This window comes from Lactuca sativa, chromosome 5 (assembly GCF_002870075.4).
Source record: "Lactuca sativa cultivar Salinas chromosome 5, Lsat_Salinas_v11, whole genome shotgun sequence".
NCBI classification, from domain to species: Eukaryota; Viridiplantae; Streptophyta; class Magnoliopsida; order Asterales; family Asteraceae; genus Lactuca; species Lactuca sativa.
In genome coordinates, this window is record NC_056627.2 from 173,792,995 (window position 1) to 173,807,349 (window position 14,355).

The following is a 14,355-nucleotide window of genomic DNA, read 5'->3' on the forward strand; positions in this document are numbered from 1 at the left end:
TCCTCCATCATAACCGTTAGTACAAAACAAAGCAAGATAAACATAGCTATATTGTACTATACATTTGACTTACATAGAAAGGGTTCTTATACACCACAAATAAACATACTAAACTATAATACGTATAGTTAGGTTGCATATACATTTCAAACATTTTGATAAACTATAATAGGTATAGTTTATGATCATTTACATTACAAAAGGTTTTCACACGAATGGGGTACATTCCAAAGTACCGGGTTATCATATAAATGGGGTACATTCCAAAGTACCGGGTTTTTTGTAGCACCTGGTTCCGGGTATGTAATTTCCTTGAGTATTTTCATTTTTAGCCTTGGACTCGGCAAGTTATAGGTCCGACTCGCCGAGTAGGGACGGGACCCGGGACACGTTTTAAGTTGGCGACTCGGCGAGTCACCGCTGTTTGATGAAACCCTAAGTTTCAGGGGTTTGCACCCTATTTAACCCCTCATTCCGCCCCAAACTCGCCCCCATTCACCCTCAGATCCCCAACATCGTTCTTGCCTTTTTCCTTTGAGAGATTGAAGTAATTTGGGTGTGTTTTTGAAGTTGCTGAGGAGAAAGAAGAGGAGATCAAGAAGAGGAGAAGGAGGCCAAGCATCTCTGTGTCATCCCAACGTTTTCCTTGAGGTATAGCTCGTTTCCCCTCTGTTTTTGAGCTTGTAGTCCCTAATAGATTCATAAATACCCTTTTTGAACCATTTCCCAAGTTTGGTTGTGCATTGTTGGTTGATTTAAGTTGTTAGCCTTTAGATCTAGGCCCTATTTAGTCCCTGGAGCCTGGATCTACTGCCTTTATGGAGTCATATTGCACACAAGCCCTAGATCTACCCCTTTTGGTGAACTTTGAGCCTTAAAACCTTTATTGGTGATGATCTACACGTAAAGTTAGAAACTTTACGTGTAAACCAGGCCCTAGGAGCCCAGATCTATGTATGGCATGGACTGGATTCGAGCAAAATCGCGTATATGGCTTTTGCATGAAGCAGACTCGGCGAGTCGCTCATCTGACTCGGCGAGTCGCTCATCTGACTCGGCGAGTCTAGTCGCGAGTCTCCGAGTTTGTCCCCTTTTCGTTGTGTCGAGTTGGGTAGTGGGTCCTGGGTGGACTCGGTGAGTTGGTAGCCGAACTCACCCATGAAGGAACTCGGCGAGTCAACGCCCAGACTCGGCGAGTTCAAGGCAATCTTCTTAGATCAAGAACAGACTCGGCGAGTTGTTCATACAACTCGGCGAGTCACAACATAAAATGTTCATCGGATGAAGATGAACTCGGCAAGTTGTTCATACAACTCGGCGAGTAGGATGAAGGACTTGGACATCAGTTTAGAAGGAGAACTCGTCGAGTCAACGCCCAACTCGACGAGTAGAGACGGGTTGCAGGACAATTGATTGGATAGGGACTCGGCGAGTTGGAGAGCCAACTCGGCGAGTCGGGCCAACTGAAAGTTGACTCTGGCTTTGACTTTTAACTTGATCAAGGGTAAAATGGTCAATTTGCCCGAGGGTCAGTTAGCGGTGTTTGATTGAGTGTTTTGTGGGAATTATAGCCGGAGGATTTCCGGAGCAGCAACAGCAGCAGACAGTCAATTCCCACATCGACCAGCAGCTATTTCGAGGTGAGTTTCCTTCCAGTAGGAACGAGTCTAAGGCAGACGAGATGTTAGCACTAGAGTGTGGGCCGAGCCCGTATCTCTTGGTTTAGTTGATTATGATATATGTGTCAGTATGATAGAATTGTCTATACTTGTTGTTTGTGTGATACTTGTATATTATGGGTTAGCGGTTGAGTGTGGGCAAGGCCCGTATCCCTCCGAGAGTGGAGTGTGGGCTAGGCCCGTATCTCCCAGATAGTAGAGTGTGGGCGAGGCCCGTATTTCCTGGCTAGCGAAGTATGGGCAGGGCCCGTATCTTCATGAGTGTGGGCAAGGCCCGTAACTCCTAGCTGAATGTTGTATGTTATATGCTTGCATGGTATGAGGTATTATGGGGGAGCTCACTAAGCTTCGTGCTTACGGTGTTTAGTTTTGGTTTCAGGTACCTCTTCAGCTAAGGGAAAAGAGTCGGCGCGGTAGCGGCATATCACACACACGCTTTTGTTTTCCGTATTATGGATTTCTGGGATGTACTCTGAATTATTATTATGATATTACCGGTTTTCAGACATGGCTTATTACTAAAAATGTTTTGTAATGATGTTTTTATGTTCTAACCTAAATTAAAAATGAAAATTTTTAACCGGTATTTTTGGGGCGTTACAAGTTGGTATCAGAGCCCTGGTTTGAGGGATTCGGACACACCTTCGGGGGTGTCTAAACTCAAATCGAGGGGTCAAAAGATTTTGAAAAAGAAAACGTTTTCTAAAAGGTTAAGTAAAGTATTTTAAGAAGGAACGAAGTGTGTGATGTGCGCAACCGGTCGAGCTCAAGTAAGTATTCCCCAAAGTACCCATACAAGTTTATGTTGTGTTTATCAGTTTCAGTAGAACAACATGCTAGAATAGGACTAAGGATCTAGGAGTGATGCCTTATGTGGCTGCTTTATGTGCTTCAGTGTATGGAAAATTGCATGCTAGAATTGAGTAGACAGCCGTAGGATAGCCTGTTAGGGGTTATGCCTAATAGTATGAGTTTAGCATTATATGCTAGTTCAGTTCTCCCTATGGGAGCGGAGTTGCTTGCGATTGTTCCCCTAGTTCGAATGTTGTTTGCTTTGTGCTTCGTGGGGCTCTGAGTGATGGGAGTTAGCCATTAGGTGAATACGTCACGTCATATGTGATCAGGGTTGAATAATCTTAGAGTGTTGGATTTGACCCTATTACGCAGCTCTTGTTTGAGTCTAACCGTTGTAGGGACGATTCTGTTACTCGAAGGATTATTTGAGCCTTATCACATGTGATGGTATTCAGGTAATGGCTAATTGGCATTACAAGGAGGCCTTCAGCAGCTGAGGACTAGGTAGGGTGGCGTCGGAGATTTCCCTAGGGCAAGCCTAGGATGAGTATAGTAGTGATCAATGGTAGTGAAAGGGATCTGGTGGAGTCGAGGCAGTCCTTGAAGAAGGTACGGATAGATGTGGAAGGTAGTATGAGCCCGTACTACTGAAAGCAGAGGATCCGTACCCGAACCAAGGAAGGCCAAGATAAGACCAGGAAACTGTAGTAGATGCGATCCCTCAAGGAGTATCAGTATCACTAACGATTGATATTTATGTATTGCAGAATGGTGGTACTACGATCGAGGCCGATAGATGGCGGTTTGGGAGAGGGATCAGGTTCGGGATCAGGTTCCGAGCCAGTAGATAAGGGATTACGCGAGTTCATCGCGTCAGAGATCACCAGGGGTATCCTTGAGTCGACCCCCATTATCTTCAGGTCGATCAAGGAAGGGATAATTGAGTTGATGGAAGATCGCCTTCGGGCATTCAGGAGCGAGATGGCATCTAGCCAGCCAGGATCTCACACACTGTCCTTCAAGGACTTTAGGGGCAGTGGTGCGCCGGATTTTCACGGGGCGAAAGACCCCATAGCTGCTAAACGATGGATTGCCGACATTGAGTCTGCACAGATGATTAACTTCTGCCCTGAGGGGTCGAAGGTGAGGTTCGCAGCAAGATGTTTACGAGATCGAGCTAGGGATTGGTGGGAGTCCGTGGGGGACTCATTGGGAGCCTCAGTTGTCGAGGCTATGACTTGGTCGGACTTTGCGACCAGGTTTAGGGCGGAGTTCGTGCCAGCTGTCGAGCTTCAGCAGCTGTCCAGGGAGTTCTTGGATATGAGGCAGACGACGGAGACTGTGGCGGAGATCACCGCCAAGTTCCGGGAGAGGGCTTTGTTGGTGCCCCAGTATGCGGGTGATGAGGATATAAGGAGGACCCGTTATCATGACATGCTACGGGCTGACATCCGGGAGCATGTTATCTTTTCAGCTTGCCCTACCCTGGAGTCCATGATTGTCAGGGCAAGGGAAAGGGAGATCGATTTAGAGCACATTCGGAAGAGGAAAGCGGAGGCGGGGCAGGTGGTTGGGGCTTCAGGGAAGAAGCCCAGGGGATCAGATTAGAGGCCGAAAGGCCAAGGGGGACCGGGCCGCTGCGGGAAATGCGGTAGGACCCATGAGGGAGCATGTAGGATGGCGTCAGCAGGCTCCTATAAGTGCGGCAAGGCAGGGCACTTTAGCAGGGATTATACTACTCCTGTTTCGGCTATTCAGACGTCGGAGTTGTTGTGTTTTCACTGCAACCAGAGGGGCCACAAGAAGGCCAATTTCCCCCAGTTGACAGCATCGGCGCCAGTGAAGGCGCCATCCCCAGTGACCTTGCGGATCACTGATGGCCGACAAGATAAGGCAGAGGCTCCGGTGGTGAGGAGCTGGGCATTTCAGCTGACTACCAAGGAGGCACGCGCCGTACCCGACGTGGTGATGGGTATGATTCTTTCCCTTTACTTTATTTTATGATGTTATGATATTGATATGTGCTCTGTGTGTATATGTATGCATTAGGATCGTTCCATGTGAACGGCATCCCAGTTCAGGTGTTGTTCGATTCGGGTGCCTCCCGATCATTTGTTTCCCTTGCGCTTAGCAAGAAATTTCTTGATTCTTCGGGCATATTGGATTGCCTTTTAGAGGTAGAGATGGCTGATGATCGATCGGTGCGAGCATCGATGGTGTTTCGAGATTGCATATTGCGTTTGTTTGAGGAGCGCTACTTGGTAGACTTGGTTCCCATTCCGTTGCGTGGGAACAAGGTAATTATAGGCATGGATTGGTTGAGCCCTAATGGGGCGGTGATAGATTGCGCGCAGCAGCTAGTACGAGTCAGGACCCCAGGTGGGGGAGAGTTAGTGATTCATGGCGAGAGGCCACATTGTGGTCCCACAGTATGTTCAACAACGAGGTCTAAATGCTACCTTCAGTAGGGATGCGCAGGATATGTCACGTATGTGATGGATACCCGGGAGGCGGGTAAGGCGACAGTGAGCGAGATTCCGGTGGTGCGAGATTTCTCCGATGTTTTCCCAGAGGAGCTTCCTAGGATACCTCCGGAGCGACAAGTGGAGTTCAGGATTGACCTCGTTCCTGGTGCGGCTCCGATAGCCAAGGAACTGTATCGGTTGGCTCCTCCCGAGATACAGGAGTTGTCTATGCAGCTGCAGGAGCTGCTAGACAAGGGATTTATTCATCCAAGCAGTTCACCCTGGGGAGCCCCGATCCTGTTTGTGAAAAAGAAGGATGGGTCGCACCGGATGTGCATAGATTACCGGGAGCTGAATAAGGTAACAGTGAAGAACCGTTACCCACTCCCGAGGATTGATGACCTCTTTGATCAGTTGCAGGGAGCATCTTGGTTCTCTAAGATCGATTTGTGTTCGGGCTATCATCAGATGAGGGTTAGAGAGGAGGATATACAGAAGACCGCGTTTCGGACGCGTTATGGCCATTATGAGTTCGTGGTGATGCCGTTTGGGCTCACCAATGCTCCTGCCGCATTCATGGACCTCATGAACCGCGTGTGCAGGCCGATGCTGGATCGGTCTGTGATAGTTTTCATTGACGACATCTTGGTTTATTCCAAGACACAGGAGGAGCACGAGGAGCACCTGAGGGAGGTTTTGGAGACCCTGAGGAGGGAGATCTTGTACGCCAAGTTCTCCAAATGTGAGTTTTGGTTGCGCGAGGTGCAGTTCCTTGGGCATCTTGTCAATCAAGACGAGATTTCAATAGACCCGGCCAAGGTGGAGGCCATGATGAGGTGGGAGGTTCCGAAATCTCCATCCGAGATTCGGATTTTCCTAGGATTGGCAGGCTACTATCAGAGATTCATTCGGGATTTCTCCGAGATAGTCGTACCCCTAATACGGTTGACTAGGAAAGTCGTGGTCTTTCGATGGGGGCCTGAGCAGCAGGAAGCGTTCGAGACTCTAAGGCAGAGGTTGTGCGAGGCACCAATCTTAGCCCTGCCTGAGGGCGTAGAGGATTTTGTGGTATACTGTGATGCGTCGATCTCAGGCCTAGGTGCGGTATTGATGCAGAGGGGGCATGTCATTGCTTATGCCTCGAGGCAGCTGAAGCCTCACGAGGCGAATTACCCGATGCATGATTTGGAGTTGGGGGCGGTGGTTTCCGCTCTCAAGATTTGGCGACATTACCTCTACGGGGTTCGATGTACCATTTACACGGACCACAAGAGCTTGAGGTATCTCATGGATCAGCCGAATCTGAACATGAGGCAGCGTCGATGGTTGGATGTGGTAAAGGATTATGATTGTGAGATCCTTTACCACCCAGGGAAGGCCAATGTGGTGGCCGATGCGCTTAGCCGCAAGGCGGCGCCGATCAGGGATATTTGTATGAGGATGACTGTGGTGACTCCCCTGTTGGAGCAGATTCGAGAGGCTTAACAGGAGGCTATGAAGGAGGAGCATCGGAAGAGTGAGCGAATAGTGGGCCAAGTCACCTCTTTTGATTATGATAGTCGGGGTTTATTGACACTACACCGTAGGGTGTGGGTGTTGTATCATGGAGGCATGCACCAGATCTTGATGGAGGAGGTGCACAAATCCCGATTCTCTATTCATCCAGGGGCGACGAAGATCAGGATCTTCACCTAGACTATTGGGAGCCCTGCATGAAGCGGGATGTGGCGTGGTTCGTCGAGCGGTGCTTGACCTGCAGGAATGTCAAGGCCGAACATCAGAGGCCGCATGGCAAGATGCAGCCGTTGGATATCCCGTTATGGAAATGGGAGGATATTACGATGGATTTTATCACAAAGCTTCCCAGGACTGCACGTGGAGTAGATTCGATTTGGGTCATCGTGGATCGATTGACCAAGAGTGCCAACTTTATTCCGATCCAGGATAGCATCTCGGCCGAAAAGTTGGCCGATATCTACATCAGGGAGATAGTGGCGTGACACGGGGTTCCAATGTCAGTGATATCAGATCGAGATGTGTGGTTCACTTCCAGGTTTTGGAAGAGGTTTCATGAGGAGTTGGGCACTCGTCTGCATTTTAGCACCGCCTTTCACCCGCAAACGGATGGTCAGAGCGAGCGGCCCATCCAGACTTTGGAGGATATGTTGCGGGCATGCGTGCTAGATTTCGGTGGTAGCTGGGATACCTATCTTCCCTTGGCGGAGTTCTCATACAACAACAGCTACCACGCGAGTATTGACCGTCCTCCATTCGAGTTGTTGTACGGTCGGAGGTGCAGGACCCCGATATGCTGGGGTGAGGTTGGCCAGAGGGTCATGGGGAGCACCGAGGTGGTCCTCAAGATGACCGAGAGGATCCAGCAGGTCCGGAGCATGATTCAGACTGCACAGAGTCGGCAGAAAAGTTACGCCGACAAGCGTCGATCCGATTTGGAGTTCCAGGTTGGGGATATGGTTCTCCTGAAGGTGTCGCCTTGGAAAGGCGTCATTCGATTCAGGAAGCGGGGTAAGTTGGGGCTGAGGTTCATCGGACCGTTCAGGGTTGTAGCCCGGGTGGGCAAGGTGGCCTATCGGCTGGATCTGCCAGCCGAGCTCAGCCAGATCCACATCACCTTCCATGTCTCCCAGCTACGGAAGTGTCTCGTGGATGATTCGGCAGTGGTGCCATTAGAGGGTATTCAGGTTGATGACAGCCTGAATTATATCGAGCGCCTAGTCGCAATCCTCGACCAGAAGTCGAAGGATCTAAGGAACAAGAGGGTGGAGCTAGTGAAGGTGCAATGGCAGCACCGCAAGGGTTCGGAATGGACTTGGGAGCGGGTGGAAGAAATGTTGGAGCATTACCCCGAGCTGTTTCAGGATCGAGCGGTAGACTTCGGGGACGAAGTCTAAAATGAGTGGGGGAGATTTGTAGCACCTAGTTCCGGGTACGTAAATTTCCTTGAGTATTTTCATTTTTAGCCTTGGACTCGACGAGTTATAGGTCCGACTCGCCGAGTAGGGACGGGACCCGAGACACGTTTTAAGTTGGCGACTCAGGTATTTTCATTCTTATGAACTCACCAACTTAATTGTTGACACTTTTTCAAAACTACTTGTATTCTCAGGAAATCAGTAAAACAGGAAAACTTCAGCGCTTTGAGGATGGGACGTTAAACCGTCAACAATTTATTTTGTCATCATAATGTAATTGATTTTGGAACATGTAAACATATACTTCGGAGTAACTTTTTCAATTATATTTATGATGGTTGTATTTACTTTGAGCACTATTATACACGTTGTTGTGATACTGTACATGAAGTCCTCCACCCCCGGACGTTTCCGCCATCCTTGGTTTGAGGGTGTGACATTCCCCCCCCCCCCTAAAACATGAAAAGACTTGAAAAGTAGGGGTATGAACTCACCAACTTTATTGTTGACATTTTTTCGAAACCACTTGTATTTCTCAGGGAATCAGTAATACAGGTAACTACCAGCTTTTGAAGAAGGAACGCTAAAGGCGTTTATTATCAAACATTTTAAATCATCATATTGTAATATTCTTTTGGAAACATGTATAACGCAACAATGTACGTTTTTATTATATATATGATGGTTGTATTACTTTCTTTACAATATTTAATTGTTATGGTACTACGTGAAGTCATCCACCCCCGAATGTTTCCGCCATTCTGGTTTGGGGGTGTGACAGATTGGTATCAGAGCATTGTTTATAGTGAACCAAGTATATCGAACCACATAAGATATACAAACTATAAATACAAAGGGGACTAAAAACCCTCTGACAAAACGTTTTCATAAACAAAATATTTTCTTTATATATATATATATATATATATATATATATATATATATATATATATATATATATATATATATATATACATTTTTACTCGCATACGTCGGTCTCGTATCATAACAAATTTTTCTAAAAAGTATTAAGGCAAGTTGCGACACTACAATTGGGCCTCGAGGTATGTAATCAAATCGAGAATAAATATATCCTGATCAACTATATTTATCCTGGATTTGACCAACGTACGTCGAGGAATGGTCGTAGTGGACAACAAGTCAAAAAAACTTACCAAATAAAATTTTTAGACTCGCAAATTTGAAATACTATAGGAGTATTGTTATAGGATAATAGGACAATGAAAAACCTGCACACATTATGATAAAGTTAAACTTAGGATGCCGTTAAATAGAAATTTCTTTTCTTATAAAATTCTCATACCTCTATCCTAGTACAGACAAATGGCTGGATTCCATATACCGGGAGATCCCTACTACCCAAACTAAGGTAACGGCGGATGGATAAAAGAAGATCCGGAAGAAGACCCGGAGGAAATCGAAGAGGAAGTTGAAGAAGAATTCGAAGTCGAAGAGGAAGTCGGAGAGGAATTCAAAGTCGACGAAGAGATCGAGGAGGAAGAAGAAGCTACTGATGGAACAGACTCCGAGCCGGAAGTAATCAACCCTCTTGTCCCTGGTCCTCCCGAAGTTAGAGCATATTACCCAGGTCCCATTCCCATTTGGGGAAGCCACCTCTACCATTGGAGCCGTCAACTAGGTGTACGCCCTCCCTTCGGCATGTGTCGGGATTTTTACAATGTCAGTGGAGGAGGCTCAGCCGATCGAGCGCTTCCCGCCCTTGTGGGCACAATAGCCACCCGGAACTACCAGTCAGACATGCAAGCGGCCATAATCCGTGAGGTCAATGCTGCTACACAGGGTAACACCGCGGACATCCGTTGTCTGGACAGACTACACGAAAGTACCCAACTCCACACAGGGACGCTTCAAAACCAAATGGTGACAACACTGGCAGAAATAAGAGAGATGAAGGAACAACAAGCAGTTCTTGAAAGGCGCCTAATGGGAGTCAAGCAGTCGGATGCCGAGTCTAGCTCCAAACGCACAACACGCCGCAAGTAGAACTTGCCCAACTCCAACAATTTTGATATAGGATAGGACCTCGGATAAAGTTTTTCTTATTTCCTTTGAACTTGTAATAGGAGACCTCTAGATATGTCAAATTTTCCTAAACACGAAGCATAATGTAACACACCGTATGTGTGACATATATATAAATATCAAGTACTTCTTTACATACCTCTCAAAACTTATAAATTGCTATATCTACTTTGAAACCATAAACTAAAATTAAAACAAATTACAAGATACAACTAACCCTCTAGTGCACGATTGTCAAATCAGTAGAAACTTATAGTCTTCATTATTATTTCTCTATCAGAACATGCCTCCTCGTAGATCATCATGTAGAAATTCAGCTCCAACACCACCTCCACCACCTCCTCTAATTATGGATGCAGCTATGTTCCAAATTGTTGTAACAGCCGCTGTAACCACAACGATGGCTCAAATGAGCAACAACGAGTCAGGAGGAGGAACAAACAGCTTTACAAATGGCCAAAGCCAAGGCCGTTCCGGAGTATGTACTTACAAAGACTTCACCAACGGAAAACCTATTCCCTTTTATGGGACTGGGGGAGTGATGGCTCTATCCCAATGGATAGAGAAAACGGAAGTTGTATTCGAAATTTGTGCATGCCCTGAAGATAGCAAAGTAAAATTTGCCGCCTTTACTTTCTCTGAACGAGCCTTGATGTGGTGGAACGGCCACGTCAAGACACTAACCCTAGTGGTGGCGAACTCCATGGGTTGGGAAAACTTGAAACGAATGCTCCTACGAGAGTACTGCCCAAGAGGCGAGATTCAGAAGCTTGAACAGGAACTATGGGGCCTTACGATGGTAGGCTCGGACATCGCTGGCTATACCAACAGATTCAGTGACTTGATAATACTTTGCCCAGGAATGTTGATCCTGGAAAGCCAAAAGGTGGAAAGGTATATCTGGGGACTATCACCCCAACTTCGAGGGAATGTGTTAGCCTCCAAACCCATGACATTCGACAGCGCCAAGGAACTGGCACAATCTCTCGTAGATCATGGTGTCTGTCAAGGCGTCACGACTATCGTCGCTGAACCAACCAAAGGGAACAACAACAACGATAATAATGCCAACAACAACGGCAAGAAGAAGTTCTGGAACAAGAGAAAGGGGAAAACTTCGCAAGAATGTTCAAAGAAACAAAAGGTGGCGGTTCATGCCGCTACTGCTCCCACCACAACTCCTGCTACCCCTACGCCAACGAAACAATATGTTGGGAACCTGCCAAAGTGCAGCAAATGCAACTACCATCACCACGGTAATTTCCGCGAGATGCACTGTAAAAACTGCGACAGGAAAGGGCACAATGCCCGTTTCTGTAAGCCACCGGCGCGACCAATCACTCAAGTTCCTGGTACTGGAATAAGCCAGGCATGTTATGGGTGTGGAGAAATTGGGCACTTCAAAAGGGATTGCCCCAAGGAAAAGAATGCTAGCAGTGTTGGGAGAGTTCTGGCGATAGGACAAAATGAGGCAATAGCTGACCCCACGGTGGTTACGGGTACGTTTCTCCTCGACAACATTTATGCATGCATACTTTATGACTGCGGTGCGGAGAGAAGTTTTGTGAGTCAAAAATTCAAACACCTACTTAATCAAAAACCTCAACCACTCAATAAAATATTCACTGTAGAAATGGCAAACGGTAAAACGGAAAGCGCAAGCGATATGTACATAGGGTGCACATTAAATTTAAACGAGCACTTATTTCAAATCGATCCTATGCCCATTTCGATAAGAAGTTTTGATGTCATCATCGGTATGGACTGGTTAAGTCTTCACCATTCCGATATACTTTGTCACGAAAGGGCCGTTCGCCTAAATCTGCCAAACGGCGAAACTCTTGTCTTTTATGGTGACAAACCTAATACAAATTTACAAATCATCTCCTGTGTTAAAGCACAAAAATATCTTCGCAAGGAATATCATGCCTTTGTAGCCCACGTAGTAGACCAGAAACAAGAACCGAAGAACATTAAAGACATTCCAGAAGTCTGCAACTTCCTAGACATCTTCCCAGAAGATCTTCCAGGGATCCCACCAGAACGCCACGTCGAGTTCAGAATCGACTTAATTCCCGGAGCTACTCCAGTAGCAAAGTCACCTTACCGTCTAGCCCCAGCCGAGATGCAGGAACTGTCCAGTCAATTAAACGAGCTGCTGAGTAAGGGCTTCATCAGACCGAGCTTCTCACCATGGGGAGCACCGGTCCTATTCGTGAAGAAGAAGCACGGATCTTTTCGCATGTGCATCAATTACCGGGAACTGAACAAACTCACAATCAAGAACCAATATCCTCTACCGTGCATAGACGATTTGTTCGACCAACTACAGGGAGCAAGCTACTTCTCAAAAATCGATCTAAGATCCGGTTATCACCAACTGCGAGTGTTGGAAGGAGACATCCCCAAAACGGCATTCCGAACACGCTATGGTCACTACGAGTTTGTAGTGATGCCCTTTGGATTGACAAATGCACCAGCAGTGTTCATGGACTTGATGAACCGGGTATGTCGTCCCTTCCTGGATAAATTCGTGATCGTGTTCATAGATGATATACTCATCTATTCAAGAAGCAAGGAAGAATACAACCAACACCTCTGCCAAGTCTTGGAAACATTGAGGGCAGAAAAACTATACGCAAAATTTTCAAAGTGTGAGTTTTGGATTCGGGAAGTAGATTTCCTAGGTCACATAGTAAGCAAAGAGGGGATACATGTAGATCCTTCTAAGATCAAGGCAATAGAGAATTGGACGATCCCAAGAACCCCAACAGAAATCCGGCAATTTTTGGGACTCGTCGGATATTACCGAAGGTTCATACAAAACTTTTCGAGGATTGCTAAGCCACTTACCACCCTTACTCACAAGAGCGTGACCTTCGATCGGGGAGAAAAACAAGACATCGCATTTCAAACACTAAAGCGAGCCTTATATAGTGCGCCCATTCTAACCTTACTAGAAGGAACAAAGGACTTCGTGGTCTATTGTGATGCGTCAAACCAAGGACTTGGGTGTGTCTTGATGCAACGAGGGAAGGTCATCGCCTACGCCTCAAGACAACTAAAGACGCACGAAGTAAACTACACGATGCACGATCTCGAGCTAGGAGCAGTCATTTTCGCTCTAAAGATATGGAGGCACTATCTCTACAGCACGAAACATACAATTTTCACCAATCATAAAAGCCTCCAGCATATCCTCAACAAGAAAGAACTCAACATGAGACAAAGACGGTGGGTAGAACTACTAAATGATTACGAATGCGAAATTCGATATCATCCCGGAAAGGCTAACGTGGTGGCCGATGCACTCAGCCGGAAGGTATACTCGGGTCGCAGAGTGAAGTCTCTAACTATGACAATTCATTCACACTTTTCCACGCAAATCAGGGAAGCCCAAGTAGAAGCCTTAAAATCTGAAAATGTGACAGGGGAAGCCTTAAGGGGAATGGATAAGAAGCTTGAAGTCAAGAATGATGAAGTTCGTTACTTCATGGATCGGATCTGGACACCGAAGTTTGGTGGATTCAGAGAAGTCGTCATGAACGAAGCCCATAAGACACGATACTCCTTACATCCTGGCTCCGATAAGATGTATCTTGACCTCAAGAAATTGTACTGGTGGCCGAACATGAAAGCCGAAATTGCTACCTACATGAGCAAATGTCTGACGTGCACCAAAGTCAAGGTGGAATACCAAAAGCCCTTGGGATTGTTGCAACAACCAGAAATACCTGAATGGAAGTGGGAGCGGATAACCATGGATTTCATAACCAAATTACCCAAGACAGCAAGCGGACTCGACACCATCTGGGTGATCGTCGGCAGGTTAACTAAATCAGCGCACTTCTACCAATCAAAGAAACGGATAAATTGGAGAAACTAACTAGAACATACCTTAGAGAGATTGTACGGCTGCATGGTGTGCCCATATCCATTATCTCGGACCGAGATAGTAGATTCACCTCAAGGTTCTGGCAGTCACTGCAAAAATCTCTAGGAACAAGACTAGACATGAGTACTACTTATCACCCACAAACTGACGGCCAGAGTGAGAGAACCATACAAACCCTAGAGGATATGTTGAGATCTTGCGTAATCGATTTTGGCAAAGCATGGGACACCCATCTACCCTTGGTCGAGTTTTCGTATAACAATAGCTACCACACTAGCATCAAGGCTGCCCCGTTCGAAGCCCTCTACGGCCGTAAATGCAGATCACCTCTGTGTTGGGCTGAAGTAGGTGACACACAACTAGCAAGAGGACAAGCAACAGACAACACACTCACTGGGCCAGAAATCATAAGGGAAACTACGGAGAAGATTGTTCAGATCCGGGAACGACTGAAAGCATCAAGGGACAGACAAAAGAGTTATGCGGATAAAAGACGGAAACCCTTGGAATTCCAGGTTGGAGAC